Source organism: Scyliorhinus canicula, chromosome 14 (genome assembly GCF_902713615.1).
Source record: "Scyliorhinus canicula chromosome 14, sScyCan1.1, whole genome shotgun sequence".
In the NCBI taxonomy this organism is placed as follows: domain Eukaryota; kingdom Metazoa; phylum Chordata; class Chondrichthyes; order Carcharhiniformes; family Scyliorhinidae; genus Scyliorhinus; species Scyliorhinus canicula.
In genome coordinates, this window is record NC_052159.1 from 153858789 (window position 1) to 153886295 (window position 27507).

The window sequence follows — 27507 nt, forward strand, 5'->3', positions numbered from 1 at the left end:
TAAACAATCCTTTTAATTGGCCGCAATGTTGGTTTTCCACCCATCCCACTCAACCCTAATTCTACTCTCCATTGTAGACAATTGGCGCTATCCAACGGCCACGCTACGGCAGTAAAGCAGCTCGTCGCGGTGCAATGTGGCCAAAGGAAGCCAGGATACCCCGTTCCCGGGATCTACCCGGCTCACTACGTCGCTCAAAATCCTACACGATCCAGCCAAGGTACCTGAGGGTTGGGGATCTATCCCTTTTGCCTCAGAGACCTCGAGCGAGCAACATTCAGCACTGGTCCCCACAAACGGGAACCAAACGGAACGGCACTCGTGTGGGTCTTCCAGGGGATCGGAGGCCCTCAGCTGCATACCCTTTTGGCAGGGTGGTGCCCTGGCACAACTAGTGCCAGCTTGGCACCCTGGTAGTGCCACCTGGTAGCCACCTGTGTGCCAGCCTGGTAGCCACCTGTGTGCCTGCATGGCACCGCCAAGATGCCCAGATGGCACTGCCAGTTGTCATGGGCATTGCTAGGGTGTAGATTGGTACTGCCAAGGTGCCAAGCTGGCATTTTGTGCACGCGTACGATCGAGTCAGGAATGCGAGTATAGGTGCTGGGAGGGGTTGGCGGGAACCCTCCGATAGTGCGTTAGGGCTGAGGGGGGAGATCGGGGATCATTTTGGAGACCTTGAAGATCGGGAAATGGCATCCCAATCTCTTGCTACACTGGGGAGTTCCGGTGAGCAGAGCTCCCCACTGTACAAAATAGGAATATGGACGGCTTTGGCTGTTCAGGTTTCTTATACAACGCGAGTCGCGTTGAATAGGCACTGAGTGGCGGGGAACACGCGGCTAAGCGCATTCGCTAAGGGACTTTGTTCCCTTTTGGAAGAATCGCTTCCAATGTGTAATATTGGGCAGGGTGTAAAATTAGTATTCCCCATCACCCTTTGGGGTTCCCATCTGGTAAGTTAAGTTAAAATAAACTCCCATTTGTCAATAATAAAATTTGATACAACAAGAATGCACTTATATATATAGCATTTTGATGTGGTAAAATGATCCAAGATACTTTAGAGGATTGATTATCCAGCAAAACCTGTCACCAAGCCACATTAGGAGATAGGTAGTTCATTAACCATAGTCCGCAAGGAACTGTAGGTATCTCCCTTGAGTAGAGATGTTGCATAGCTTGGGGGGCACCATTCCACGTCAAGCATAGGTTGGGTAAGGAGGAATGTCCCAAGTCTACTTCAGCTGGAACAGGAATTAAACCTGAGCTGTTGGTGTACTGCACACTGGCCTTCGAGACAACTGAGTTAACCATCCTGCACGTAAAGAGACATTCGGACACATATCTTAGAGGTATGCTTTAAGGAGCATCTTAGCGGAAGAGGAAAAGGCACAGGGGTAGGGAGGGATTTTGGGATGCAATTCCAGAATTTAGAGCCCAGGCAACTAAAGGCAAGGGTGCGAAGGGTGGAGCAACGGAAATCAGGGATGTGCAAGCAGATAGAATTGGAAGAGTTGAGAAATCTTGGGGTTAGATGTTGTAGGGCTTGAGGACGTTATAGAGATAAGAAGAGGTGAGGTGATGGAGGGGTTTGAAATAACTTGAAATTAGACCAGGAATAAGCAAAGCCCAGGTCACTGGGATAGAATGCATTCTTTAGGTTCCACAGCCTTGTTTGAATTCACCCAGGAAGAATGTCCCTCCAACCACTTATGGAACTCTTCATGGTCCAAGCTTGGGAAGGCATAGTATGTTTTCTAGTGGACATTGGACCTTACTCCAAATCCACTTACGGTTTGACACTAAGAGGCTTAAAAAAAGTTGTTTTTCAGACAATGCGAGAAATTCTACTGGTGATGACCAAAATGACAATGCACGTTTTTGAAATGTGTAATTTCTATACTTGTAATTTTGTTGTGCAGGGGAAAAGAAATCAATGTCCCCAAAGACTAAGAGGGAACTTAACATGTTACCCACCAATTCCTGAACAGGCTCCAGGGCATTGAGCATGGTGGACTTTAATACCATAGGTGGTGGACTGCAGATGGTTGAATGACCTTGTCAGTCTTCAAGGATAAGCACTGCCGTCAAAGCATCTGTCATGGCAGAAACCTTTCCACACTACTGCTCCTTCACATTATTAGAGGCCACCCCTCCAGGAATAAAAGATTAATCTCCGGAACACTGCTGAGAGCAAACGAGGAGGAAAATAATAGGGGACTGCTTTCATTAATCAGTTGCATTTTTTAAAATGGGAGTTTGGGAAAAAGAAATGTTTGACCAAACAGTTGGAAGTCCTGCAATGATTACATCCAATTAGAGTTGGCTTCGTACACCATATTCAAATGCCTGCTGTGGTACAATAACTGCCTGGATTAGCTCCTATTGTGATTTGTTCGCCACTAGTGCTCTAACAACTCCTGAACTTTCCTTGCCATTGTTACACTGGGCTAAATCGCTGGCTTTTAAAGCAGACCAAGGCAGGCCAGCAGCACGGTTCAATTCCCGTACCAGCCTTCCCGAACAGGCGCCGGAATGTGGCGACTAGGGGCTTTTCACAGTAAGTTCATTGAAGCCTACTTGTGACAATAAGCGATTTTCATTTCATTTTTCATTTAATTTAATTTCTTTCTAGTCAAACATGCTCCTGGCCTTAGAAAATATATTTTCTTGTTCCATGGAGAGTAAATTTTAAATTTAGGTTCAAGTACAAACAAATGGGCCTCGCTTCATTGCCACAGTCAGGAGGGGTTTTCAGATTGCGACTATAACAGTAAACCATACATTTTAAATAGGCTGCCACGAGCTCAGTTTGATTGGCAAATCTAGGCCTTTGATTCTATGTATTTCAAAGTACTGGTTGATTATAGTTAATTTACATTGTCAAAGTTAACAATCTAATTTTAGAAATCGCAGTGAGGAGGCAACGGACAATTAATTTTTATTATTTTTCCATCCTAATGATTTTCATGTATGTCTGTTTATATGTGGTGCGCGATTCTGTGGACAACGGCTAAAGTTTTTTTTAATAAATGTTTTTTATTGGGTTTTTGAACAAAGTATATTTACCGTTATGTGCACAGGATAAAAGACAACGGTTAAAGTTTGGTTTCGGGCACATTTGGCATGGTATTTTTCAGGACACAGTGGCTGAGAATCACCCGGCTATTCAAAGGTGAGAAAGTCGACAAACAGCTGCCACCTCCGAGAGAACGCTAGCGTAGACCCTCTTGGGGCAAACTTTATTTTCTCGAGGCTGAGAAACCCAGCCATGTTGTTAACCCAAGTCTCTACACTTGGGGGCTTCGAGTCCCTCCACATTAATAGAATCCGTCTCCGGGCTACTAGGGAGGCAAAGGCCAAGACGTCGGTCTCTTTTGCCCGGGGGGGGGGGGGGGGGGTGCGGTGTCTTAATGGCCTGCGAGACCCCCTGAGGTGCCATTCTGACTGGTCCATGTTTGTGTAGGCTCGTGCTAAATGGCATCCTGGCAAGGTCTCGCAGGTGCAGCAGTTGCCTCCCGGGCGCTGGGTGAGCTGAATGGTGCAGAGCCCAATTTACCCGTTGCGCCTGGATCCGCGCTGGGCGCAATGCGGTCGCTGAATCGCACCCTTGGTTTTTGTCGTCTAAATTAGCTGAAAACTGTTTAAAACATTAAAAAAACTTGACAAATGTTTAATCAAGAACTAGCAACCCTTACTGAAATGTGTGTTTTTATATATATATATATATTATATATATATATATATAGTGATATCTTGGTAAAGTCCAGCCATTGACAGTACTACTGAGAAAATTCCAAATGCTGTGTTTTCCTTTAGGAGAAAAAAAGACTCAATCCTTACTAAATGCAGGAACTTTGCACGGCTGTGATGAGGGGCAACCTCAGTTTTAGTCCAGCTCGCATTCATCCTCATCCAGACACAGCTAGAGATTTGCTGGGGCTTGGTGACCCCTGCCCCTGCAAGCTGAAGCTGAAATATCTTCAAGCTACAGATTATCAGTCAGATAATGCAGATGAAAACTGTGCAGATTGAAACTGGGGGAGCCGGTCGGTGTTCTGGCATTTGATTTTTATTCCTCTTCCCAGGAAACTGTGGTACTTCTTTAAAAGTAGAATCGCACCAATGGAGGATATGGGTCAGCTTCAGCTGGAATTAGGTGAGATTTTAGAAGCAAAGAACAAGACAAAGCTGAAACAGCCATCCTACGCCGAGACATTTAATTATTTGCAGCAAAGAAATTGAGAAGAGCGGGTTTATATTTGGAGGGTCGGTTTGGTGACTGGGTGGAGCTGAAGGAGAGGGCAGGCCTTGGTGGGGTGGATATGTTCAGCTACTTTCAGCTGCGCGATTGGATCCGTCGAGCTTTTGCTACATTCCCGGTGGCGCAGCCGTCCACTTTGCTGGAAGGATTGTTTCCGGCACGGGGTTGGTGGAGCGGTATATGGACGCATCATGGGGGAGGAGCAGGTCTCGGTGGGGGAGGTGAAGGCCAGGTGGGAGGAGGAGCTGGGGCCCATTTTGGAAGAGGTGTGAAGTGAGTCTCTCCGTAGGGTGAATGCATGAGCACTGGAGTTTAGAAGAATGAGGGGTAATTCATAGAAACCTGCAAAATTCTAACAGGACTGGGCAGGGTAGATGCCAAAAGCATGCCCCTGATCACAGAGGAGTCCAGAACCAGGGATCATAGTCTAAGGATATGGGATCATAGTCTAAGGATATGGGATCAACCATTGCAGTCTGAAATGAGGAGAAATTTCTTCACCCCGCTTGTGCAATTTGCTGCCAGGTTAGAGGGATATGGGGAACAGATGGGGAGGTGGACTTGAGACTAGGAAGAGATTAGCTATGATCTGCTGGAATGTCAGAGCAGGCTCGAAGGGCTGAATTGCCTACTTCTGCTCCTAATTCCTGGGGCAGCATGGTAGCACAGTGGTTAGCACTATGATTTCACAGATCCAGGTTCGATTCCTGGCTGGGTCACTGTCTGTGTGGAGTCTACACATTTTCCCTATGTCTGCATGGGTTTCCTCCCACAAGTCCCGAAAGACGTGCTGTTAGGTAATTTAGCTATACTCCATTTGACGGGTCTCTGCCCACCCATTTAACCTATCTCTATACCTTTGTAGCCTCCTTACGTCCTCTTCATATCTTCCTTTACTACCTTTGTGTTATCATATAGGTGAGTAGATAGGGGAAAACTGTTCTCACTGGTTAAAAGAGCAAGGACGGCTTTGAAAGGCAGCACAGTAGCACAGTGGATTACTTCACAGCTGCCCGGGTCCCGGGTTTGATTCCCGGCTTGGGTCACTGTCTGTGCGGAGTCTGCACGTTCTCACCGTGGGTTTCCTCCGGGTGCTCCGGTTTCCTCCCACAAGTCCCGAAAGACGTGCTGTTAGGTGGATTGGACATTCTGAATTCTCCCTCTGTGTACCCGAACTGGTGCCGGAGTGTGGCGACTAGGGGATTTCCACAGTAACTTCATTGCAGTGTTAATGTAAGCCTACTTGTGACAATAATAAAGATTGTTATTATTAAATTGGCAAAAAAAGCAAAAGCAAAATGAGGGAGAAAACCTCAATGGTTATGGGTCTGCAATGCACTGAAGGGGAAGTGGAAGGCAGGTTCAGTTGAGGCATTGGGGAGGGAATTAGATGATTATTTGAGAGTAAACCATCTGCAGGGTTCCGGGGAGCAGGCAGGGGAGCTGAATGGCTCAATCAGAGGGCCGGCACAGACACGACGGGCCGAATGGCCTCCTCCTGCGCTGCAGTGATTCTGTGAACTGGAGAAACGGGCGGGGCGGACAGCCAGTGACAAAATCAACCAATTCCTCCCGCTCCCGTGGATCGAATTCTTTTTCAAACCGGTGCTTCGCATGCTGCGGCTGGGCGCGCCCTGCGGACTAGGCCTCGTTGCCAGGGTGACCAGCGAGGCCCCGCCCCATCGGAGTGCACCAAGTCCCCACCGCAGCGCAGTAAGAGAGAGAGAGACAGAGGGGGGGAGCAATCATCACCGCGTCAAATATGAAGCCGTCAGCGCCCCAATCAAGCAGGAGCAACGATGCAGTTGCAGTTTTGAAAAATATCAGCGTGATAGCTAGAAGGTGCAGAGGCGAAGTTGGGTGGGTTTTTGCAACACGACCAGCAGTGAGGACACCGTCTCCCCCTTCCGGGCTGCGGGGTTGGTGCGATCCGCCAGGCTGTCAATCACTCCGAGGGCGGGAGCGGCGCGCTGGCAGTCGGGCGTCTGACGGTGACGCCCGCGCATCGGTCCTGGAGGTGCGCCGCTGCTGCTCCTCCTCTAAATGCGTTTAAAAAAAACAAACATCGCCAATCCTTCTTTTTCTTCCCCGCTCTCCCTCATTTCGTATCCACCTCGTAAACAATATTCACCACTCGATCTTCCACCTCAAACTTGAAGTTTATCCCAGCCCACCCGTCCCTCACTTGACTTTCCAGCTAGGACCTGGGGAGCTGTTTTTCTCCCTATTATTATTTTTTTGCAAATAAATAACCGCAATCAACTGAAGCGTTTATCTGTGGGAGCGATGTCCCGGTAAGTTGAATTTCTTTTCATTATCTGTCCCCCTACCCTTGACTGACTGTAACTTGCTTTCCCTCATTTCTGTCTAGCCAATTTAAGACTCATTTTATAAACAGTCCAAAGATCTGCAGGTTAGGTGGATTGGCCATGCTAACTTGTCCCTTAGTGTCCAAAAAGGTTGGGTGGGGATAGGGTGGAGGTGTGGGCTTAGGTAGGGTGCTTTTTCCAAGGGCTGGTGCAGACTCGATGGGCCAAATGGCTTCCTGCACTGTAAATTCTATGATAAACAGAAAATATGCATTAGAAGATCTTGTTTATCTTATCCCTGTGTTTGGAAAGTCTTAAACCACAGATTTGATCTTGTTCTCCCCCCCCCCCCCCCTTTCCAGTTAAATGCTAAAACGGAGTGAGGACAATATTGGACACTGTCCTGGATTTTGCATTAGGCTAATTTTGCAATTGCAGATGGGTAAAAATAAAAAATTGCTCCGACACAATGTATCTTGTGGTGAAATTCAATTACTACCTTTGTGGTGGCACAGTGGTTAGCACTGCTGCCTCACAGCACCAGGGACCTGGGTCCAATTCTGACCTTGGGTCACTGTCTGAGCGGTCTGCACGTTCTCCCTGTGTCTACGTGGGTTTCCTCCGGGTGCTCTGGTTTCCTTTCACAGTCCAAAGATGTCAATTACCCCTTTGTTCCCAACGATGTGTAGGTTAGATGGGGTTACCGTATGACATAGGAACAGAATTAGGCCACTCGGCCCATCGAGTCTTCTCTGCCATTCGATCATGGCTGATTTTTTTCTCATCCCCATTCTCCTGCCTCCTCCCCATATCCCCTTATTAATCAAGGACCTAGCTATCTCTGTCTTAAAGACACTCAGTGATTTGGCCTCCACAGCCTTCTGCGGCAAAGAGTTCCACAGATTCACCACCCTCTGGCTGAAGAAATTCCTCCTCATCACTGTTTTAAAGGATCGTCCCTTTAGTCTGAGATGGTGTCCACTGTTTCTAGTTTTCCCTACAAGTGGAAACATCCTCTCCACATCCTCTCTATTCAGGCCTCTCAGTATCCTGTAAGTTTCAATCAGATCCCCCCTCATCCATCTGAACTCCCAATGAGTACAGACCCAGAGTCTCAACCGTTCCTCAATGGACAAGCTCTTCATTCCAGTGAATGTCCTCGAGACCCTTTCCAAGGCCAGCACAGTCTTGCTTCGACACGGGACCCAAAACTGCTCACTGTACTCAAAATGGGGTCTGACCGGAGCCTTGTACAGCCTCAGAAGTACGCCCCTGCTCTTGTGTTCTAGCCCTCTTGACATGAATGCTAACATTGCATTTGCCTTCCTAACTGCCGACTGAGCCTTCACATTAACCTTAAAAGAATCGTGAACAAGGACTCCCAAGTCCCTTTGTACTTCTGATTTCTTAAGCATTTCCCCATTTAGAAAATATCACATTTCCTAAGTTACAGAGATAGGGTGGGGCCCTAGGTAAGGTGCAGACCCAATGGGCCAAATGGTCCCCTTTGGCATAGTAGGGGTTCTATGTTCTAAGCAAAGTCTGAAACTGTAATCCGACTGTTACATGCGGGTCAATCAGTCGTGGCAACATTGAGAAGTTTTCTAACCATTCATTGCTGCTATTCACTGTTCTGAAGAAGAGTCACAGGACTCAAAGTTAACTCTTTCTCTCTTCACATAGTCTGCCAGACCTGCTGAGCTTTCCCAACGTGTCCTGAATTTATTTCACAATTTCAGCACCCGCAGTATTTTGGGCTTCCTTCATTTGTAAAGTGTATCGTTTAAAACTTAAAGGTCATGGGCTATTAATCATCTTCACACTGCCTTGGTGTGTGCTTTCTAACACTGGGGGGAAATAAATGCCACGTAGTAACTAGGTGACTTTATGTAGGGGAAAAATAAGTATTTTGCTCCGAAAACGTGTGAACGTGACATACTGTAGCCAAAATGCAGTAGCAGAATGTTCCTGGAAGTCTGCAATTTAAAAAAAATGCTGGAAAAACAGCAGATCAGGCAGCATCTGTGAGAGAGAGAAATGGCTATCATTTCTGACCTTCACAAAATGCAAACCCAACTCGTTTGGCCAATTCTGAAGTGAAGTTCAAAGAAAAAAGGGAAACTTTGCAAACTGGGATGAGAACGCTCAAACATATTCGGAACCTGAAATGAAAAAGTATTTTGTAAGATCCAGCATGCATGGTTACCACGTGCAGAAGAATAGGTTGAGCTGACCAGGATTAACCAACGTATAAAATTGCATTGTTCCATTCAAGCAACCAGTGTTTAACCTTCATAAAATGATGGTTCTCCAATTAAAGACAGACTCTAAAGCCACAGTGTTTTAAGCTGACTTCAGAAATATTTCATTTTTCAAGGTAGAGAATGATTTTGTTTCTGTGGTTTGTTTGCTGCTCCTCCCGTTGAATTTGAAGGATGCAGCGGAGGCGTGGCTAATGGAATTTCTCCAGCGCTTGTGTGTGGCGCCGATGCGCAGTTCAGGTCTCCGTGATGAGAACCGCTCTGTACACCAAGACTTTTGTTGACTTGCCGAGATCTTTGTTGTCAGACACTCGCTTCCGTGGTTTGTAGAAGGCCGGGCTGGGGCAGCTGATCCGGTGAACCCCTCGACACTAACCTTTTGAAAGAGCTGGCTGCCATGGTATGGGTGGTGGTGTATTTGGCTAACCAATTATGTGTTGATATGAGTTTTGTTTTGGCAACATATGAGGACAGGCTGAGTTTATTGCATGCAGAATGGAAGAGATCGAGAGTGACTTGCAAAGCTGGTGCAGATTTGGCAATGACACTACAGTCGCCCACAACTCTAGATCATGTATATCTATGGTGGTCAGTTTAGAGTTGATACAGAGACTAGCACCACAAACATTTGTGAAAAATTCCTGCAAAATCAAGTTTGGAATGTGCACTCTTTATTCCCATCAGCACATGTTCTCCCAACTCCCAAATGGCCAACGTTCCAGGTGAGGACAAGGAAAGCATTCTAAAGGTACTCTGAAGGCCTCCTTGGAGCATGGCAACATTAACCTTAATAACCAGGAGGTATTTGCTACCCATTTTTAGAATGACGGTAATCTATCCAAGTTGCATCACACTTCGGATGGGATTCTCCAGACCATTCTCTGGCGACGGGATTCTCTATTCCCGTCGCTTGTCAATGGGATTTCCCACTGAAGCCACCCACGCCACCGGGAAACCCGGCAGGGGTATGCTGCCAGTGGGAATCCCAGCAGCTGGAGAATTCTGACCTTGTGAGTCACAACATCTTAATCAGGAGGCAGAGTGGTGGCAGAGAGGGAAAAAGGAAGCAAATCCTGTGCATCTGATCCCCACTACCTTGTGGAACAACTTCCTCGTGTGCCCAAAGATCTGTGGGTGGTGAATTGGCCTGTTCAGTCACAAGAACACCGGTGCCAGAAAATAGTGACCCTGAGTAGATGCCATCCCCTAATTAAAGGACGGTGGATGACTAGTTTAAGACGTTGACTAGTTCTTTTGGGATTGCAGCTTTACGACTGGCAGACAGTGAAAGAGCAGAGAACAATTCATAAATGTACACGTTTTGCCAAATTCTATAAAATAATATCTTGGGTGCCAGAAGGATATTTATAGGATGTTCATTTCTGATTGATGTGTGGAGAAAATTATGATTTTCCCTTTTCTAGTGGGGCTCGGTTACGTTTTTTTGCAAATTGCACAATAGCGTTATTGATCTCAATCTTGTTATAGTTACAAGATTCTAGTTAAAAGGAAAAAAATGCAAAACTCAACTGATTAGTCAAATATTTCTAAAACATTTGTTTAACTTTTGAAGTTGCACTTTGTTCAATCGAACTTCATTTTATTCCTGCGGCATACGAGCTATGGTAAGAAGAGGTTTAATGTTTGAATGCTACATGGAAGGTAGAATAATTAAGAATCCTAAAATAACCATCTTGTGAAAATTGTACCAATTGGAATGTGGAAATGTTGAAGGGAAATTAGCTTGAGGTGGATTCCCAATATTGAGGGAAAAAATGTGCAGTTGTATGGTCCAATCAATGGTGTTTGGACGGTGGCAGAGTGGTTAGCACTGCTGCCTCAAAGCTCCAGAGTACCAGGTTCAAGTCCAGCCTCGGATGAATGTGTGGAGTTTGCAAGATAATCTTTTTATTGTCACAAGTAGGCTTACATTAACACTGCAATGAAGTTACTGTGAAAAGCCTATAGTCGCCACATTTCGGCGCCTGTTCTGGTACACAGAGGGAGAATTCAGAATTCTCAGCCGGTATGGGAATTGAACCAGCGCTGCTGTCCTTGTTCTGCATTACAAACCAGCTGTCTAGCCCACTGAGCTAAACCAGCCCTCCTTATCCCCATGTCTGCGTGGATTTCCTCCGGGTGCTCTGGTTTCCTTCCACAGTCCAAAGCTGTGCAGGTTAGATGGATTGGCCATGCTAAATTGCCCCTTAGTGTCCAAAAGGTTAGGCCGGGTTACTGGATAGGGTGGAGGAGTGGTCTTAAGTAGGGTGCTCTTTCCAAGGGCCGGTGCAAACTTGATGGCCGAATGGCCACCTTCTGCACTATGAAATCTGGTTGACAAGTTTAATTTAATTGCACAGGTATTTAAATAGCTTCTTGAAGCTTATTTAAATGGGATATCTGCAGTCTGTTTCAAATGAGGTTTTACGGCATTGTTTAGAATAGTGTCGGGCATGTTATTACTTGGCCTGTTATTAGTGCAGTTTATATCAGTTTTCTAAAGATCACCAATCTGCAGTCATCTCAACAAATCTATAGAGGACCTCACAACAGGCAGAGTAAGATTTCACAGCATGTTTCTCTAATTCTTCCGCACGACTTTGAACAGCAAAAGGTTGATGAGGGCAATTCTCAAAATGACTGATAAAAACAATTTATTGCTGTGGAGTCTGAGTGTACACATACCACAACCCATGCAATGTTTTCTATTCAATAAGCCAAGATGCTGGTCACTTCCCTGTTCAGATGCAAAATATCCCAGTGCATTATTCAAAAAAAGAAGCAAGGTTTTCCTGGTGACCTTGCCAACATTTATCTCTTGGCCCACACCATCAGAGCAGATTAATTGGCCATTCATCTTGTTGTTTGTGGGATGTATCTGTGTGCAAATGATTTGTTGTATTTGCCTATAAAGCAGTAGTGACTGCATTTCAGAAAACAAACTGGTTAGTTGTTTTGGGTATTTTGGAAATGTGAATATCTCTGCCATAGATATCAGTGTAGAGGTCGACCATTGGAGCCTCAAAAGACCCCTCATAAAAACAGGGGTCGACTATGAAAATGAATCACTAGTGTGCATCCGGGCAACCGCCATTTTGAATGTTATGGCCATCCAAAGCGAAGAGTGGCCATGCCTTAAACTCCTAAGCATCTTTGCAACACAGTCCATATTACCTACATAGCCTTTTGCACCCAGTTATAAGGTACTGATAAGTAAAACATACTTGAGGTGTGAGGTGAAAAATTGAGGCTGGTTACTAATGTGAGCATATCCTATCGTGGCTGAAAAGGGGAGTTGACTTGTACATTTGAGTATTGCAAACGTGATTTTTAGGATGCCTTATAGTTGTCTTCTACACCACCATTTATACTACATAGATTTAAGTAAAATATGCAAGTTGGAAGAGAATGATTCTGTGGTGCAAAGCAATATTAAGACATGTTGTCTTTATGCCATATGGTCAAAGATTAAATCCATTTTAATCCAGTGTTGTCAAACTCACTCCTTCCATTTCAAGCCTTGCAAAATGAAGAATTTTATGAATGGATTGGGAAGTCAGCAGAAAAGTGATGGTTGCACTGCTACTTCACTAATTTGTGCCCCAACCTGTTTCTCTACCCCCTTTATCTAGGTTAGGTGGATTGGCCATGCTAAATTGCCCTTGGTGTCCAAAAAGGTTAGGTGGGATTTTGGGGTTATGGGGATAGGAAGGAGGTGTGGTCTTAAGTATGGTGCCCTTTACAAGGGCCGGTACAGACTCGATGGGCCGAATGGCCTCCTGCTCTGTAAATTCTATGACTTTCTGCCAAAATACTTAATCAGAGCGGCATTACTTTGAGGTACAATTTAGATTCTTTCCTTCATCGGAGTCATCGTTGCTTATCATTGCAGGAGAAACAAAACTGTTAAATTTACCCATCATCCAATAAGCTAACAATCAGAAAATGCATGGTTCTTTGTGTATACATAATATCTACCTGTCTGTTTTAATTTTAAGATGAACTATTTCTGCAGTTAATTATCAGTGGGGATGTGAGCTATCCAGCAGCTGTTCTGAATTTGTTTATTTAACCAGAATTGTGCACACATTAGAACATAGAACATACAGTGCAGAAGGAGGCCATTCAGCCCATTGAGTCTGCACCAACCCACTTAAGCCCTCACTTCCACCCTATCCCCCGAACCCAATAACCCCTCCTTTTTGGACACTAAGGGCAATTTAGTGTGGCCGATCCACCTAACCTGCACATCTTTGGACTGTGGGAAGAAACCGGAGCACCCGGAGGAAACCCACAGACACGGGGATAACGTGCAGACTTCGCACAGACAGTGACCCAGCAGGGAATTGAACCTGGGACACTGGCCCTGTGAAGCCACAGTGCTAACCACTATGCTACCGTGCTGCCACTTAACATGGACTAGCAATATAAAAGGTTCCATATTAGTATTGTTGTTTCAGAAAGTTTTTTTTTTCCAAATGAAGGAATGAAAACGGCAATCAAGCCATGGCAGATGAGCCACCCCATGGTTCATCAAGTCTGTTCTGTATAGTTGTGAAGCCAAGTGTCGTCTCTTAAGCAGTCCTTCGGGATCAGGGTTGACTTCACTCCACGTCAATAGGTTCTGGATGAATCTTCTCCAATTTGGTCAGTCACAGACCATTACTCCCCAATAGGTGGCTGATAAGTCCAGTGCTTAATCTGCGGACTCTGCCATGGTTGGGGCAGGCTGTGCTTAAAGGGTTGGACCGAGGGGTTGTTTGAAAGTTTGTGTGCTTTCTCCACCTTGACCTCAACTCTGTGTGTTCCTGAATTGTGTTTTTTAAATTCATTTATGGGATGTTGGCGTCGCTGGCTAGACCAGCATTGATTGCCCATCCCTAGTTGCCCTTGAGATGGTGGTGGTCTGTTGCCTTCTTGAGCAGCAGTCCCTGAGGTATAGGTACCCCCACAGTACAGCTCGGGAGGGATTTTGACCCAAGGACAGTGAAAGGGGACAGTGATATAGTTCCAAGACAGGAGGGTGAGTGACTTGGAGGTGAACTCTCCAGGTGGTGGTGGTCCCAGGAACTGCTGCTCTTAATCTTCTAGATGGTAGGGGTCATGGGTTTGGAATGTGCTACCTAAGGAACCTTGGTGAGTTACTGCAGCATATCTTTTAGTTTGCACACACGGCTGTTACTGTTCGGTAGTGGGAGAGACTGAATATTTGTGGAAAGGGTGGTAATCAAGCTGGGCTGCTTTGTCCTGGACAATGTTGAGATTCTTGAGTGTTGTTGGAGCCGCACTCACCCAGGCAAGTGGAGAGTATTCCATTACACTCCTGACTTGTGCCTTGTTGATGGCAGACAGGCTTTGGGGAGTCAGGAAGTGAGTTACTCACCGCAGAATTCCGAACCTTTGACCTACTCTGATATGCGGCTAGTCCAGTTTGGTTTCTGGTCAACCCCCAGGATATTGATTGTGGGGGATTCAGCAATGGTAATGCCATTGAATGTCAAGGGGCAATGGTTAGATCTTCTCTTGTTGAAGATAGTCATTGCCTAGCACTTGTGTAGTGCTAGTGTTATTTGTCGCATGTCAGCCAAAACCTGGATATTGTCCGGATCTTGCTGCTATTGGACATGGACTGCTTCGGTATCTATGGGGTTGCGAATGGTGCTAAACATTTTGCAGTCATCTGCAAACATCCCCACTTCTGACCTTATGATGGAAGGAAGGTCATTAATGAAGCAGATTAACATGGATGGGCCCAGGGCGTTGCACTGAGGAACTCCTGCAGATGTCCGGAGCTGAGAGGATTGACCACAACCCTCTTCCTTTGTGTCAGGGATGACTCCAACCAGCGGAGGGTTTTCCCCCTGATTCCCATTGACTCCAATTTTGCTAGGGCTCGTTAATGCCATACTTGGTCTAAAGCTGCCTTAATGTTAAGGGCAGTCACTCTCACCTCACCTCTGGTATTTAGCTCTTTGTCCATGTTTGAACCAAAGCTGTAATGAGGTAAGGAATTAAGTGACCCCGGTGGAGCCCAGACTGGGTGTCTGAGAGCAGGTTATTGCTGAGCAAGTGTTGCTTGATAGCGCTGTTGGTGACTCCTTCCATCACTTTACCTATGATCGAAAGTAGACTGAAGGGGCGGTAATTGGACGAGTTGGATTTGTCCTATTTCTTGTGTACAGGACATACCTGGGAAATTTTCTACATTGCCGGGTAGATGCCAGTGCTATAGCTGTACTGGAACAACTTGGCTAGGGGTGCGGCAAGTTCAGGAGCACAAGTCTTCAGTACTATTGCTGGAATATTGTCAGAGCCCATAGCTTTTGCAGTATGCAGTACCTTAAGCTGTTCCTTGATATCACTTGGAGTGAATCAAATTGGTTGAAGACTTGACATCTGGGGACCTCCGGAGGAGTGTTCAATCCGGATGTGTTCAATGCCTTCCCGAATGAACCTTCTCCATTTCGGCCAGCCACAGGTCATGAGCCAGCAGGTATGTTTGACCTCAGGACATCCTTAAAACATTTTCACTGTCCTCTGGGGAGTAATGGTCTGTGACTGACCAAATTGGAGAAGATTCATTCAGGAGGCGCTGAACACATTTGAGAGAAAAGGAAGATGCCTCGTCCTCTGAATCCTTTTCAGAGGCTCAATATCCCCACTGTGTGAGATGGCGGAAACGGCATTTTAGCTGGGGCCTAACCAGGGTCTTGTACAAAATCAAAATGGTGGGCTTTGTTTTACAGTGATTTGTCCTCCAATTTAAAACTCTATTCACTTTAACTATAGCTTCATAGCATTGGCCATGAGCGTTCAAGAATGATGCACTGAGATCCAGATCTTTCCTTCACCACTGGCTTTAAATGTTATCTGTAGGGTAAAAGTATATAGTTATTTATCTTTCTTCATGAGTCCATCTACCCACATGAATAATACTGCTCTAAACTAACCATCTTTTGTCAAATAGCGACCATTATTCCAATACATTTTGCAGTAGTGGAGCATCCTATACAATCGGAACACGTGCACAAATCCTGGATCATGCAAACTTGCGAATCATTATCCTAGCAGCACCAGCTAATTGTGAGAATGGTTCTTCAACAAAGATCCCAACACCAATACTAGCAAGACACTATTGGTAATCTGTCTCCAATGATCCAGATCCATTGACTACAGCCTCCTGTGTCTAGACATTTAGCCAGTTCTCAAACCACTGTTGCAGTTTACCTCTAATTCTACAGGATTATACCTTTGTAGAGAAGCTCCCGCTGAGGTATTTTTTCAAAAGCTTAATTTGAATTTCAGGTGACGCTCATCCGTTAACCTGGTGATATCGTCAAAAACGGATAAAATGTTTCAACCCAATGGATCACCTTTTTCGGAGGTTGTGTTGGCTGTCCCTGATGAGGGATATATAGTGGGTCATATAGGGAATGTCTATAAAGGTTCCTCGCGCATATCTTGCCTATTAATATAGCTCATAGACCTATCGTTGCCCAGTTTCTGCCTGGTCACCCTTTCTAAAGCCTTTTAATTAAAAAAAAATCTTGTAATATTTATAGAATATGCAATATGGTAGCAGCACAGCTTTTATGTACCTTAAATATTATGTGTTTTTGAAGTGTTTGTGCTCCTTTTCCTCACCTGGAGATGGGGATGGTGCAAATTTGAAAATGGGCTTTTTATCCAGCGACATAGTCTGAAAAGAAGGCAGTTTAGTTACAGATTGCAGGGCCTCTGCTGTCTTTGAACAAAGAATGGTTTACAGTAAAGGAGAGTGGGACGCAAGTAAGCTGATTTAATAAATCTCCTTAAAGTTTATTCTTTTGCTGACTCTAATACTGGGAGGTGACTTATGCTGTCAGAACATATCCTCCCAGAATTGTGTAGGCAATGTATAAAACTCTCAGCCTGTCATTCCCGTATCCAACAACAATTGAATCAAATCAACCATATGTAGCTGAGTAGCACACCCATAGTAGGACTGGGTCTACAACCAGGTGCACTTCCAGGCAATCCTAGAGCAACACTTCCATTCAAAAGCTAAAATTGTGATGTTTAGCTGATTCTGAAGAATTCCAGTGTTAAATTTACTATCCGGGATGGGTATGAACAAAATGTGTAAATAGTGATTTCATGGCCGCTGAATAGGATTAATCCTTTCACTAAAGCATTTGTTCAAGCAACTTGGGACTGCCTGCATCACAATTGGCCAATTACGAGTATGGGTTTCGCGATGGGATCTGTAGTTTCTAAACCTTTTTGGGGACCGTCCCTACCTCCGAAAGGAAACCCAACCTTCAAGTTTCTCGGAAAATTAAAATGGAAATGGAAGCTAAAATGGAAATTGAAACTTCATATTTCTGGGAAAAGTGCAACTTGTTGAGACCATATAAAAGATACTGAGCACTCTTGAGCTTGGCACAGGCAGGTTGAAGAAGATGGAGGCTGAATCCAGGAACTGGGAAGAGGCAAATTCACTGTTTGCTGCAATCGTTTCTGTTACTTTGAAGGTAACATGAGAGTGACATCATCAATTCCACTGTAAAGTTCAGGAGGTCCTGCAGACTCGTGCCGTTTTGGTGAAGACAAATGTTTGTGGAACTCTGGGTACTTTTTTTTAACAAACATTTTATTGAGGTATTTTTGGTATAGAAATAACAACAAAATAGACAAGATCGTGTGGGTTTCCTCCGGGTGCTCCGGTTTACTCCCACAGTCCAAAGATGTGCGGGTTAGGTGGATTGGCCATGCTAAATTGCCCGTAGTGTAAGGTTAATGGGGGGATTGTTGGGTTACGGGTATACGGGTTACGTGGGTTTAAGTAGGGTGATCATTGCTCGGCACAACATCGAGGGCCGAAGGGCCTGTTCTGTGCTGTACTGTTCTATGTTCTATACATAAACATAGTGCAAAAGCCGTTTTACCTTTCGTACTGGCCCCACCCGTAATTTTCTCCATGCAGAGAAAGCTAACCATGTCCGATAGCCAGGTCTCCAACTTCAGGGGCTTTGGGTCCCTCCATGCCATTATCCGTCTCCGGGCTACCAGGGAAGCAAAGGCCAGAACATCTGCCTTTTTCTCCTCCTGGATTTCTGGACCTTCCGACACCCTGAAAATCGCCACCCCTGGACCCAGCAGCACCCTTGTTTTTAAAACCTTGGACATGACGTCCGCAAGCCCCTGCCAAAATCCCCGAAGCTTTGGGCATGTCCAAAACATACGGACATGGTTCGCTGGTCCTCCCGCGCATTTTGTGCACCTGTCCTGCACCCCAAAGAATCTGCTCATCTGGGCCACTCATGTGAGCCCGGTGCACAACCTTAAATTGTATCAGGCTGAGCCTGGCACATGTTGCAGACGCGTTGACTCAACTCAACGCGTCTGCCCATAAACCATCCTTTATCTCGCCTCCCAGCTCCTCCTCCCACTTGCGCTTCAGCTCCTCGGTCTGAGTCTCCTCTGACCCCATAAGCTCCTTTATAGATGTCCGAAACGCTCCCCTCCCCTACCCACCCTCTGGAAATTACCCTGTCCTGAATCCCACTCAGCGGTAGGAGTGGGAAGGTTGCCACCTGTTTACGAAGGAAGTCCCGCACCTGCAAGTATCTGAATTTGTTTCCCCTCGCCAGCCCAAACTTTTCCTCCGCCCCCTCGTACTCTGAAAGCTCCCCTCTATGAACACATCCCCCATCCTCCTCAATTCCCACTCTCCGCCATACCCAGAACCCACAATCCATACTCCCCGGGACAAACCGGTGGTTATCACAAATTGGGGCCCAGATCGATGCTTCCACATGCTGTCTCCACTGGCCCCAAACTCTCAGGGCCGTCACCACCACGAGGCTGGTGGAGTACCATGCCGGCGGGAACGGCAGAGGCACAGTTACCAACGCCCCAGACTGGTGCCCTTACAAGAAGCCGCCTCCATACGCAACCACGCCGACCCCTCCCCCACCCCCACCATCCACTTCCTGATCATGGCTATGTTAGCCACCCAATAATAATTACTAAAATTTGGCAGTGCCAGCCTGCCCTCTCCCTGGCTCCGCTCGAGCATTACCTTCCTTACCTGCGGGGTCTTGCCCGCCCAGACGAAGCCCATGAGGAACTCTGGGTACTTGTCTGCTGCTATCAGCTGGGGATCAGGCTAAATCGGCTGGACAAAGTGAAGCTGAAATTCTTCGTGAGGAAGATGGTGATTTGAGGACAGTGGTGTAGAGGTGGACATTCTGAGAAATCTGTTAAGATACATCTTTGTGTTGGCTACTTAGTGTAATTTATAGTTTCTACTCCGTATAATCTTGTTGTTTCCTGTTTAATTGATGTTGACCTTGGTTTAATTGTTTCAGTAGGCATTTTAATAAGTGAAACCTTGTCCATTGGTTCTTTCTGTTGGGGTCATTTTGGATGTTTGGTTCTTTCACGCTATTGGTCTCTGTGCGGATTGTAACAGTTAAGTCACATCCTTTTCGGGACTGATCTTGTACCAAATGGTGTAACAATTTGGAGCGATGATTAATTGAAGTACCACAGTTGGCTTTTAAATTCAGTTTGATGTACTTTTGTAGATCATTATAATAAGTCATAGCATGTAAATATGAAATTGTACAGTCATGGTGGGTATCTGCACAATTTCAGAAAGCTTCTCTCGTGTAGCATATTGATTAGAAGAATGTCCCTACCTAATGCTGAACTTCGAAATACCTTAACTTTGAAATATTTATCACTTAATTATTACCGTCAGTTCTTGTAAATAGCATCCAAATCAGACTTTTATTCATTCAGGATGTGGGCACTGCTGTCTGGGCCAGCATTTATTTCTCATCCCTAATTGCATTTGAACTGGGTGGCTTGCTAGACCATTTTGTAGGACATTTAAGGGTCAACCACATTACTGGAGTCACATATTGGCCACACCAAGTAGGGTAGCAGATGCATGATCAAATGCGAAACAACACATCAGCTTTGGTGGTTTCTTGTGTTTGATATCCCAGCAAGGATGTTGCTGTTGCAATCTTGTATGCTGCTAGTTGAGTTTGGGCAGTGACTTGTGAAAGCTGTAACAAAACAAACCGCCATAAAAGCAAGATGGTGTCTTCCAGCAGTAGTAGAAGTGTTAAAGATGAATGGACCATGGGTTTCCTATACTAGAGAATTGAGGATAACACTAAGTATCTTGTCCTTCAGATGAATTTGCCTCTTCTCTCTTCCCTGGTAACTTACTTTAAGATTGCCAGACGCATTGATATTGAAGAACAGTGACTTTCAGCTGCATTTTCTGACTGAAGTCAGTCATGTCAAGTTGCGCTTTTTAACTCCTATTTAAATTAGAAACTGTAAATTAAAGCACTAGCCCATCATTTTTTAATGTTTGACCTGGACTTGTAGTTTGGGGGGGGGGGGGGGGGGGGGTTGGAAAGAGTGAGGGTAAATTTAAAACACATCTCTGAGGATGCTGTGATCGAAGGGCTCCTCTGTGGATTGGGCTTCTCGGGGAGCAGAGAGGGTTGATTCATTCAATTGGACATTGGTCTTTTTTCAGAATATAATATCTTGAATAGAGTATATAAGTAATTTGAGGCATGACATAGGGAAAGTGTAACATGCACGGAGAGGACCAAGTGACTTGGGGGTAGTAGTTCCCAAAGCTCTCCCACTGAGGGTTTTCCTGGTCTCCTGTCTGGGTCTATTGCAGACTAATTGATAGAGATTGATGGCCATGCTGAGTCAACAACCCCATTATCTTTTTACGCAATTGCCAGCATGTTAGAAAGTAACTAGATCTTTTATCCTCCCGTAATTTCTGTTTCCTATACTCTTATTGACGTTACACGATATTTTTGCATATCACCATTCTGAACTTGCATTTTGAAAATGGCCGTTTTACAGCAACTTTTGGCACCAGTAAGTTTCCTGCTACATGGAATTAAACTGAGTTTTATCTAAAGAATGTCAAACCCATGTGTATTGCTGCCCCATTGAATATTCAATTAACTGTTTAACTGATTATACCTACCTTACTGAGGTTTGGAGTTCCCCTCCTTGCCAGCCACTTAACACGCCATTTTCTTATGTTTTCTCAGTAAAATCTTTGGTTCCCTCTTAACAATCCAAACAGTAAAACGGTTTTGCTGTACTTGCGGTGCACCATTATTGTGCACTAACCTAGTTGGAAAGTGTGATAAAATACTGGGATAGAATGTTGAATAACCTGGCAATTTATTATGGCATTAGGTTCCACCCCCACCCCTCCCAATGTCGTATGGAAAGTGTAACATACTCGAAAAGGAACCAGTGACTTGGGATGTAAAGCTTTCCCACTGAGGGTTTTCCTTATCTCCTGTCTGGGTTTGAATCCAAGCTTTGACTGTTCCACTGACTTTCTCTTGTTAAATACTCACTTGACTATTTTTGGTAGCGTAGTCCCTTCGGGGACAGGATTAGCGGCTCAAATGACTGGTCCGTCATCAGCCGCATGGGAGTGCCGAACCCCGGCCAGTAGCGCGTCAGCTGGGACAGAGGCAGAGTGAAAGCCAGAGCTGGGGAGTTAACACCTATATATAGTTGCTCTGAGCCAGTATCACACTAGCTTTTTGTCTGCTACGATAAACCCCTTCGGTTTACACTTAAAGCTTCCAGCATATCTGTCTCAAGCCACCAGACTATTCAAGTGCTCTCCTGACCATCTCCTACATGCTTCTATTTGTAAATTTGAGGTCATCCTAAACTCTTTGTCCTTCCTCACACCATGTCCCAGTCACCCATTGCCCCTTTTATTACTGACCCACGCTGACTCCCAGTTGAGCAGCGCTTTGATTTTAAAATTCTCGCCGTTGATTTCACACACCCCTGTGGCCTCGCCCTCCCGACCTCTTAACATCCTTGGGTCCCAGAACCTTACAAGATAATAGATCTGACCTCTTGTGCATCGCCAATTTTAATTGTACCACGATAGGTGGCTGTGCTTTCAGCTGCCTCCTTAAAGCTCTCCGCTTCCTTCTCCTCCTCCTCCTCCAAGGTGCTCATTTAAAAACTATCTCTTTGACAAACCATTTGGCCATCTGGCCTAATATTACCTTGTGTGGTTAGCTGTCAAATTTTATTTAATATCTCTCCTGTGCAGCACCGTGGGATGTTTTATTACATTAAAGATGCCAAGTAGTTGTGTATAACTGTGAGTTATACAATGCAAGACTGTTGGCACTCACCAGTTAAGTGGCTTGAAATGTTTGCTGATTTTTCTCACTCGTTTTGTATATTTTGGTAAAACTTTAAAGAAACATTGTTTCTCTGACTATATTTAGAACTTTAGCTAGTTAGAAGTAAATTACAGGGGTGCGGCACATGGCACAGTGGTTAGCACAGACTACTGTGCTGAGGACCCGGGTTCGAATCCTGGCCCTGTCACGTACACTGTCCGTGTATAGTTGGCACATTCTCCCCATGCCTGTGTGGGTTTCATCCCAACAAACCAAAGATGTGCAGGTTACATGAATTGGCCACGCTAAATTGCTCCTTAATTGGAAAAAAATAATTGGGTACTCTAAAAAAAAATTTTAAAGAAGTAAATTACAGGCTTATTGCTGACTGACAATTATGCTACTAGGAGAAGGTAAATTTCAGATGCTCTTGCATGCATTGACTTTGAGAAACTAATGAACAGTCAGTCTCTCTCTCTCTCTCTCTGTCTCTGTCTGACACTACTCCTGTGAAGTGCCTGGGAATGTTTCATTATGCTAAAAGTACTGTACAAAAATGTTACTGGGCGATCTAAATTGCAGCAGCAAAAACTAATGAGTAACAATCTTGAAATATCATTGTACTGCATTGGATTGTTAAGAGGGAACCAAAGATTTATGAATTTGTTCAGTTGGTAGTGGATAGCCTGGCATTGCCCATAGCAAACGAGTAGATGCTGAGTCTGTTAACTACATTTTCTTAGCGTTTCTTTCTGTGCTCTGAGAGGCTGTTGGGCCTATACTCTTTGGAGTTTAGAATATTGAGAGGCAATCTCATTGCAACACACAAGATTCTGAAGGGGTTTGATAGAGAGATTGTTTCCATTGGTCGGGGAATCTAGAACACTGGGACACAGTCTCTGGTTAAAGGGTTGATCATCTAGGGATGAGACGAGGAGAAATTACTTCATTCAAAGGATTGTGAATCTTAGGAATTCTCTACCTCAGAAGTTTGTGCATACTTAAAGGCTACGGTAAGACATATTTTTGTGTTCTCAGAATCGAGGGATAAGGGGAGCGGGCAGGAAAGGAGTTGAAATCCAAGATCAACCATGATTGAATTGAGTGGAGGAGCAGGATCAAAAGGCCAAATGGTCTATCCCTCCTATTTCCTGTGTTCTTTCTTGCTCTTTTTTTCACTCTTTTTTGGTCCTCCTTTTCTTTCGTCCCCTTCCTTGATCATTTTGATCTTTCCTCTTTTTAATCTTTGTTTTTCTCTATAACCTTGAGGCGCAGGTAATGGATGGAGGGCACAGGCAATTTTCCGGTGATGGGTGTGGAAAGGAAATCTCTCCCGTGTGAAGGAGAGTTCCCCCACTCTTCGAAGTAGCGGCCATGGGATTTTAAAAAACATCTTTCTAATTAAAGGTCAATTTAGCGTGACCAATCCACTTACCCTGCACATATTTGGGTGAGACCCATGCAGACGCAGGGAGAATGTGTAAACTCCATACGGACACTGACCCAGAGCTGGGATCGAACGCAGGTCCTCTGCACTGAGGCTGCAGTGCTAACCATTACGCCACCGTGCTGCCCCTCCCATGGGATCTTTTAATTCCAGCTGAGAGGGTGTAGGAAGGAAATCGCTCTTTTCCCCAATGACATTTAAAAAAAAAAAAAATTATGGATTCTGCTTCTACTTTTTCTGATGATCACGTACATTAATTCTCTGCATCAAAACATTCCTAACCTCATCCTTATTCCTTTGGTGATCTGAAATTCCTGCTCATTAGTCACTCGTGCAAATAGTTTTTTTCTTAATTTATGTTACTTACAAATGGAGGTTTAAATACCTTTCTTGGATCTCCTTTTGAACTTGTTTTCAATAATGAAAGTTTTCCGTGATATCAAATGAAATGTACTACTTAGCAACTCCAGAAATTAGTGTCATCAAATATAAGTGGCACCAGAGGATGATCAAGCTATGCAGCACCATCTGGTGATGTGACAGGGAGCTGTTACAGGCCAGTAGAGATATTAATGTTTGAGGTTCCATTACAGCACCTCCAGTGATGTAACTGGTAAGTGTTCATATTTGAACATTGGTATTCCTATCAGAAATGCGTGCATCGCAGGTTTGAGTGAAGCTGGGAATACTATGTAGGATCTTTAGGAATAGTCATCATGGGCAAGGTCTTGAGGAGTGTAACTTGTAGAAAATTGATTTAAAGGTACTTTGGACAATGTCAAAAAGCATTTCATGTTGAAATTTTTTTTTTTGCGAACAAGCAATTCAGTGTTGTTACACCTAGGGTACGAATGCGTGAAGCATGCCAGAAATGTACCAAATTAAAATGGTGGCATTGTGGGCAGTCTTTTTCATCTCGAGCAAATACTAACGTTGATAGCTACTGTGTTGGATTCACAACGGAAGTGCCATACAGGAAACCTCAGTCACAAAATAACTGAACTCATCAGAGCAGACTTTAGGTGGTAGACTTTGAGGGAGCATGTTTGCACTGATACGATTGCAGGTCAACCTATTTCATTTCTCTTTCCCTTAATAATGAATTGTTATGCTTATCAAAGGAGATAAAGAGGATTTGAAAGTATAAGGGTGAAAATAATCCTGAAAAGACAGAAAAAGCGTATACTTTGCTGTTTTTCTATTGAGAAATTGCTGTGCTGAGGCTGCCCGATCCATGGGCGTGGGCCAGCAAACAACAGGCTAACAGGCTTGAAGTAAACCTAACACCCGAGGTAAATTACTAGCGGGTGCTAGAAACTTGAAATATAAAGAGAAAATGCCAGCAATGCTAAACAGGCCAGGCAGCATCGAAGTAAACGTGCTGGTGACCTAGAAAGCTATTAGTTTTGGGACAGGGAATCTGAGTTCACTTCAGGGTTGCCACTGGCTGAACCCGACCTATGCCTTGGGAAGCAGTGACTGCTGCATTAGTTTCATGCAGCATGAAAGCAGCTTTTGTCTGGTGCCTTTCCCAGTTGTCACAATTATGCTGCTGGTGAACAAGACCGTCTTTCAGAATAATAACGGTATTTTTATTTCTTCTTGGTGGTGCGCGAGTATTGCAAACTTCTGATGCCATGAATTTTAAAATGGCCCTTTGTTGCTGCCAGCTTTAGCAGACCCAGCAAAGGTAACTTTGATGTTGCTTCTGGTTGTGTGAGATCCGTGTGTTTGGAGCCAGCAGCAGTACCAGCATGGCATTTTGGGGAAAGTAAAAGCACCGTTAGTCTGAGCTGACTGGACACTTTGGGCACCTAACTACCCGTTTATCCAGCTTGGTGTTCACTTCTTGCCTCTTTGCACCCACCCACCCATTATGTATTGAAAATACATAATGCAGATAATTCATTTTTTTTCAGTTTGTAATTTATATACCCATTTACAAAATGAACGAAGGAGCAAAGCAGTAGTGTTAACTGCCAGGTTAAACATTAATGTCTTATTTGCAATATTACCTGCCTGGAGAGAGAAAATTGCTATTCAGCTAATTTTTATTTTAATGTTAACTTGATCTGTGCAACACGGATATTAGAATGACTCCTATAAATACAGCATCGGAGGGGCAGCACGGTGGCACAGTGGCTAGCACCGCTGCCTCACCTCACTGAGGTCCCAGGTTCGATCCCGGCCCTGGTCACTGTCCGTGTGATGTTTGCACATTCTCCCTGTGTTTGCGTGGGTTTCACCCCCACAATCCAAAGATGTGCAGGGTAGGTGGATTTGCCACGCTAAATTGCCCCTTAATTGGAAAAACGAATTGGGTACTCTAAATTTCTAAAACAAAATACAACATTGGCTCTAACAATGATGAAATGGACAGCATCTTGGTTCAGATGTGGTGGGACATCCCCAAATGTTCTCATTTTGAAACAGCGTCTCGCACTGTATTGAACATGTACAAGCTATTTTCTAAATATTCAACACTTAGCGTAATGGGCAGCACGATAGCACAGTGGGTAGCACTGCTGCGTCACAGTGCCAGGGTCCCAGGTTCGATTCCCAGCTTGGGTCACTGTCTGTGCAGAGTCTGATCATTCTCCCTGTGTCTGTGTGGGTTTCCTCCGGGTGCTCTGGTTTCCTCCCACAAGTCCAGAAAGACGTGCTGTTGGGTAATTTGGACATTCTGCATTCTCCCTCTGTATCACCGAACAGGCGCCGGAAGGTGGTGACCACGGGCTTTTCACAGTTATTTCATTGCAGTGTTAATGTAAGCCTACTTGTGACAATAAAGATTATTATAAGATTATTATTATAAGCAGCTTGGTAATTGTGCTTTTTTTGAGCTACTCGATTCCATGTTCTAATGAAAAGCATGCTGTTTTGCTTTAATGGTGAGTTTAACTCAGTCAAGATGGCAAAAGAATATTCATCAACGGTACCACTAGCACAAAATAATTATTGCTGGAATGTGGAATAAATTTGCAGATTAAAGGAGAAGGAAAATCTTGGGGGGAGCATACTCCCTTCAAAGTAAACCAACCCCCCACCCCTACTCGTGCATGGGCAGAAGAGTTATAAAAGTATTTATTACATTTTCTAAAAGAATGTTATATTTCCTGCCCTATTGGGTGCCCATTATTTTGCGCCTCCTTCACGAAAGGATCAGCCCAGTGATACAGGGGGAGAAAAACTGACTTAAATTGGCTTCATTTGATTTATTTTGTGGAATTCAATATTTCAGACCACTTTGTGAGGCAACTTAACCCTGGGAAAACACCCCCGAGGCAGCGCGCACAGCTTACTCAGCCTATGGTCTCTCCAAGATTGGATCCTCTCCTTTGCCTCCCAGAGTGGTTTAGAGTAGCATTAAAATTAATTCCCCATTAATGCTCCTGGAGTGACCCTGTCAATGATGGGTGTTTGCTTAGGGAATTTGACATTCTCCAATTTTCTGGACACAAAAGTACTTTTTTTTTACATAATCGTGGAAGAGGAAATACTGTCTCCTATCTTCCCCGACTGTCCCTACCCCAGATTTTCCTTTCTCTTTAATGTTAGTGACCTTCCAATAAATGTGGACCAGAGGAATTTAAAGCTTTTAAGGTTTACTGATATCTTGGGGCTTAAACTTTCAGTGCTAACTCTGAACTCTCTATGTTTGAACCTGATTGTTGTCCAAAAACAATGTTGAAATGAGCAAACAAAAAAGACAGGATGTCCCACCCTTGGCTGTGATTTAAAGTGCAATCATTGCAGGATCTGTTCTGACAAAGCCATCCTGTTTAGAAAATGTTTCTACAAGAATGTGTAGAACTTGTATCTTTATCAGAAAGTGTTTATGGAATTTATTATGTGCCTTCGTGAAAGTTTGTCACCTTTTGCGTGAGGCTATCACAGAAAGAAGGGAACCATAATCTGCCTTTTCATCTGCAGTTCCTGGAATTGTTACTGTTACAGTATTAATTGAACCGATCCTTGGAAATTACTTTGGACTTGCCCAGGTTGTGTGGACTTGAAGTGG

The 27507-nt window shown here is 44.6% G+C and overlaps 1 protein-coding gene across 6 annotated transcripts in view; it reads left to right on the forward strand.

Moving 5' to 3' along the window:
* Positions 1–4144: 4144 nt before the first annotated feature.
* Positions 4145–27507, forward strand: part of mbnl2 (muscleblind-like splicing regulator 2) — a 109388-nt gene continuing 86025 nt past the window's right edge. For 3 of the 6 annotated variants that reach the window (XM_038818800.1, XM_038818803.1, XM_038818802.1), the window contains exon 1: positions 6235–6561. The gene's annotated coding sequence lies outside the window, so the exon portion shown is untranslated. Of the gene's footprint in view, positions 4163–6233; positions 6562–27507 lie in introns of those variants that run through there. The other 3 variants (XM_038818794.1, XM_038818801.1, XM_038818798.1) reach the window with 2 other exon arrangements.